This window comes from Centroberyx gerrardi, chromosome 10, assembly GCF_048128805.1.
Source record: "Centroberyx gerrardi isolate f3 chromosome 10, fCenGer3.hap1.cur.20231027, whole genome shotgun sequence".
In the NCBI taxonomy this organism is placed as follows: domain Eukaryota; kingdom Metazoa; phylum Chordata; class Actinopteri; order Beryciformes; family Berycidae; genus Centroberyx; species Centroberyx gerrardi.
Genome location: NC_136006.1, coordinates 1,036,280 through 1,042,279, shown reverse-complemented (window position 1 = coordinate 1,042,279; position 6,000 = coordinate 1,036,280).

Here is a 6,000-nt window from a genome sequence, read left to right as displayed (position 1 = left end):
GGGTGCAGCAGGCGCAGCAGGGTCAGCAGGTGCAACAGGTTCAGCAGGTGCAGCAGGCGCAGCAGGCTCAGCGGGTGCAGCAGGCGCAGCGGGTGCAGCAGGCTCAGCGGGTGCAGCAGGCGCAGCGGGTGCAGCAGGCTCAGCGGGTGCAGCAGGCTCAGCGGGTGCAGCAGGGTCAGCAGGCGCAGCAGGCGCAGCAGGGTCAGCAGGTGCAACAGGTTCAGCAGGTGCAGCAGGCGCAGCAGGCTCAGCGGGTGCAGCAGGCGCAGCGGGTGCAGCAGGCGCAGCGGGTGCAGCAGGCTCAGCGGGTGCAGCAGGCGCAGCAGGCTCAGCAGGCGCAGCAGGTGCAGCAGGCGCAGCAGGCTCAGCCAGTGCAGCAGGCTCAGCCGGTGCAGCAGGTGCAGCAGGCTCAGCAGGTGCAGCAGGCTCAGCAGGTGCAGCAGGCTCAGCAGGTGCAGCAGGCTCAGCAGGACTCAGAGACCGCCTCAGCACACGGAGCATCTCACTCTGCAGCCTCCACAGTCCAGAGGAAGCTCCTGCACACGCTCAGGAAGACGCTCATTTCCTGCTTCTGCTATTTACATTTAACCAATCAGATCGCTCCACACATCCTGAGAGCCAGTTATACAGAAGAGTAATAGCACCACATAGAAGGGGAAAACATACACTCACCGGCCACTTCATTAGGTACATCTGTTCAACTGCTCGTTAACACAAATATCTAATCAGCCAATCACGTGGCAGCAACTCAGTGCATTTAGGCACGTAGACACGGTCAAGACGATCTGCTGCAGTTCAAACCAAGCATCAGAACGGGGAAGAAAGGTGATTTAAGTGACTTTGAACGTGGCATGGTTGTTGGTGCCGCACGGGCTGGTTTGAGTAATTCAGAAACTGCTGATCTGCTGGGATTTTCACACACAACCATCTCCAGGGTTTACAGAGAACGGTGCGAAAAAGAGAAAATATCCAGTGAGCGGCAGTTCTCTGGGAGAAAACGCCTTGTTGATGGCAGAGGTCAGAGGTCAGAGGTCAGAGGAGAACGGCCAGACTGGTTGGAGCTGATAGAAAGGCAACAGTAACTCAGATAACCTCTTTACAACTGTGGTGAGCAGAAAAGCATCCCAGAATGCAACACGTCCAACCTGGAGGCAGACGTCACTCTGGTAGCTGGTTGACACTGAGCTGAAAGCTGATACCTACCCAGTGTTAGTAAGGTGTTCCTAATGAAGTGGCCGGTGAGTGTATGTTTTAATAATAAAGTGGGGAAAAATACATTTTAATAATAACATCGAAAATTTTGGAACTTAAGTCAAAACGTTTAAGAAAAAAGAAAGCAAAACTTGAGAAAAAAGCTTAAATAAATTTGAGAGAAAAGTCTGTTTAATTTGAATTCATGTATTGAATTTTGAATTTGTTTTTTAATTTGGTAATCCACTGACTCAAATGAACAGGTAACAGCTCACAAATGAACACATAACAGTTTACTGATGCTCTCTCACACACACACACACACACACACACATGTTCTGCAGCTGAAGACATCAAACTTCTTTGTTGATATAAATTCATTTTTAAACCATTATGAATATATTCTTCTTGAATACAACAGAAAATATCCATCTGATGGAGTTGACAGTAGGACACATAAACACAAAATAATAAACATAAAAACAATTAAAAAGTAATTCTATGCATGCTACTGGAAACCTGCCCTGTTTCAATAATAGTAACTATAGCTGTGTTTCCCTCTGCTGTTAAACTGAAACAGATTGTTGTGCAGAGCATGTCCAGCATGGATTCACATTTCAACAGAAGCCGTCCACACAACACTTTATACTGACTGGTCAAGCCTAGTTTAGCCGGACCGCAAATGCAGACGTGTGCATGATACTTTTGCGGTTAAAGAAAAGAGTAAAATATAAACTTTACTTTCACTCAGAATTCACTTCTTACCCTGCAGTATCGAGCGCTCTCCTTTTCTCAACCTTTTCCATATCAAGGACCCCTAATGTACTCCATGTCAGAGCCACGGACCCCACTTGATGAGAGTTTGTCTCTTGGACCCGAATCTGAGAATATTTTTATTGTCAGATCTGATTTTGTCCTGAACTCCATGACTGTCTGTGTTGCAGGTAGAGAGACAACAGAGAAACTCTGAACAGTCATTCTTCTACATTCTCTGATTGTAACTTCTTATAAATTAAATAATGATGAAGTTTAACAATTCATCAATTTGCTGGGGACCCCCTGGAACCCCCTAAAGGACCCCTGGTGGTCCCCAGACCCCACGTTGAGAACCACTGCCCTAAAGGACCCCTGGTGGTCCCCGGACCCCACGTTGAGAACCACTGCCCTAAAGGACCGCTGGTGGTCCCCGGACCCCACGTTGAGAACCACTGCCCTAAAGGACCCCTGGTGGTCCCCGGACCCCACGTTGAGAACCCCTGGTCTACATGATATTAAGACCTGTAGGAAGGTGAAAGTTTGAGCCACAGCAACATGAAGCTTGGCAGGTTGTTTCAGAGCGAGTGACGGCACGTACAGAGCAACGCTGATCACCATACTGCGGAAAATTGAATATTGCGATATTTAATATCTGATGTTTGATATTATTAGTTTCTGGCTCTCTTCTCCTCTGTCAGTGTTTAGCCATTTGTGCCTGAAACACATTTAGAGGTAAATAACCTTAGTCGTTGATATGCATCCAGTAAAATCAATCAACAAGTCTCTTAAAGCAAGTGAAAATATTTTTTTTTAGCAAAATTATTATATCCCCAAAATAACTTTCAGGGATATTATGGATTCACCCTGACTGCCGCCGCGTCCGATAACTTTTAAGTTTTTATAAGAATCTTTTCAAATTTGGTATGGACATCGATGACCCCTAGAGGAAGAACTCTATTGATTTTGATGTGTTTATGATTATTATAACTATTATTAATTAACTGATTAAATTAATGTCCATGCTATTTGGACCCATATCTCACCAATGGTAAATTATATTGTATTGAAATTTGTCAAGAGAATTATTCAGGCAATTATGGAGATTTGTATGAAGTTTGCACTTTCTGTGATTATTATTAGCCTAATAAATTAATCAATACATTTGTGTGCTGTTCCTTTTTTTTTTTATTATTATTGTTTTTCTCTTTGGGCTCAATTTCCTGAGATGGTAAATGCTGGAGTAGAGCCGGTTGAACAGTTTTATTGTCTTTTAATGTAAAAATACTTATTTTCATATTTACAAAAGTAACACACAAAGCTAGCAAACTGTGCCCTGCCATTAAAAGATAACACATTAGTTTGTGGAGAAGGAAGTTATCCCCGATAGAAAGTGTATCACCTGGCCGCGGGAGCGCGCATGCATTCAGCGAAGGTTGCTACGCTTCGATTTCACCTAAGAAAATGAAAAATAGCAACATGTGGATTGTTTAATTGTTTAAATGAATTAAACCATCAAGGGTTTTATTTTGTATATACTTCAGATCATACCTAATAACCATGGTGAATATGGAGAAGTTTCTTTTCTTTCTTTCTTTCACTGGATGGTAGGGCATCATCTGTGCATTATAGAGGGAGTTACATATGTTGGTAGACTGCATGTCCAGTCTGGTAGGACAAGTACCTTAATGACTTTGTGTTATGAAAAGCGCTATATAAATGCATACATTATCATCATGATGATTATTATTATGATTATTTTTATTTACCCTTTAAGGAGGGGGAATTCAGAATAATTTACAACAATATCCAATGGTAGGCTATCATTTGCAATGGAAAAGTGGATTACAGGAACAAAATATTGTTTACAATGCTGCGTTCAGTTTAATGTACATTTCGAGTCCAGTAGATGTAACTGAGGCGAGCAAAGTGTTAAAATGATCACAGTATCTTGATTTTACAGTAACGTACCGAGCGTGTATTTGAATGAACAACTTCCTTACAAAAGGTAGAAAAACAGCGTGTTTGGATCCAGCTTCCAAACAGTAACACAGGATGTAAGTACTGGACTACGTGGTACATTATAACACTGTCACATTATAGGAGGAAAAAGAAATGACTGCCTTGGTTTTTCACTAGACATTCAGTTCAGTGCCATGAATAATACGAAGTTCGATAACACGTACAGAAGAATAAAAGCATTTATTTTTATAGATGAGCCATGTGTTGTTTTGCAAAACCTCGTTGATAAAACTACAATGCTAAAACGATGAATTAAACAATCCACATGTTGCTATTTTTCATTTTCTTAGGTGAAATCGAAGCGTAGCAACCTTCGCTGAATGCATGCGCGCTCCCGCGGCCAGGTGATACACTTTCTATCGGGGATACCTACCTCGGCACGACACCGCCTCTCTGCACTCACTGAGCCTCACGTGAAGGGAAAACACAGCTGGTGCGTCACGTGTCGTAACGCACAGCTGTGTAGTCCAGAAGATGCTGCTAATGGCAGCTAGCTAGCTAGCATGAATGGTCTGTATGTTTACACAGCATGTAACTACTGAACTGTAATGCACATAGCCTACCTGCACCGACACGTCGGGTCTCATTAATGTCCCGGAGCTTAGGAAGCAGTCATACATCACAGACTGTCAGAAGAATCAACTTTTCCTCCATTTTTCAAACTCTCACTTCACTCCGGCGACACGGTGTCCACTGATCAGCTGTGTGTGAAACTCCGCGTGGTGTCAACAAGCTAAAGACAATCCGACTCTGACTGAGCGGGCGGGCACGTGCGCGACACGAGCACGAACGTGACTTTAACGAGAGCGAGCCCGTGTCCCGCTCCTCCGTGTCTCCCCGCGCGCCTCATTGAAACTGAACCAGGCGATTGTCGCTTCCCGTGTAAAAGTAAAAGTAAAAATAATAAAGTTTGCATTTAATGTGCTATTTATCTTTATATTATTCTTTTCCTGGCATGTTGCCTAATCTTTGAGGTTTTTGCTATATACAGTGGCAGCTATTTAAAGTATTGGAATATTTGAAATAAATAACATACATAACATAATAACAATTTTTTTTATGTTATTATGTTTATTTTATTTGAAAATATATGTTTGTATTGTTCAGAACCTATTTTGGACAAGATTACAGAATACTAAAGGAACCGCACAGTAGAAAACTCACTGGCAATAAATTGTACCATCCCAGGTCATTATCTCAGAGAATAAAGCACCCAGGTCCCTGCAAATGCACGGACACCAAGATATTTTTACTTTAAACCAGGAAGTAAAAGGATATTGAGGTATCTTTGATAGATTTGGGTTAATGATTAACATTTAAAATACGTTTTTTTTCATTTTTCAGCTACTGCCACAGGCACACATCACAAAATCAAGTGCTGAAACTGCCAGAATCTTGTAGTCTGCCTACAAGCCTCTCTGTAAAAGAAAAAGAGAGGAGCTGCTGCCTTTCTGTCGCTTTCAGACCCCTAAACCTGCTCCAGATCACAGGCCAGAATCATCGTTTTGACCCTCACTACAAAATTGGGGGAAACTCAGTAAATAATGATCAGTGAGGTTTAATATTTGAGCTTTCTTCATCATTTATATATATATCTTCCACCAGGAGAAAAATGATCAAAATCAAAAGTTCGAGCCGACGAAGTTCCTGAAATTTTGTTGATTTGACACAGAATGACCCAGTAGTAAGTCATATTTTTTTGTTAGGACATGATTGGTCCCAATTCTCAAGAATGGGTGTTAAATCATAGGCTAAACGTTAATCTCAAAAGTTACGACTCCATACTGTAATTTCATCGATGCAAAACTTCACATTCCTCTGTCCTGACTGAACATCAGCAGCCTGAACAGAAACAGGCTGTTAGTCCTGGAGAGTTCACCAGAGTTCACCAGAGTTCACCAGAGTTCACCAGAGTTCACGATGACCTCAAGACTCTTTGCAACAAAGCAACACAGTACAACGCAATCTGGACAACAGCGGAAAATACACGGAGTAAATACTGTTAACACAGAAATCTGCATTCTGCAGGAAGAG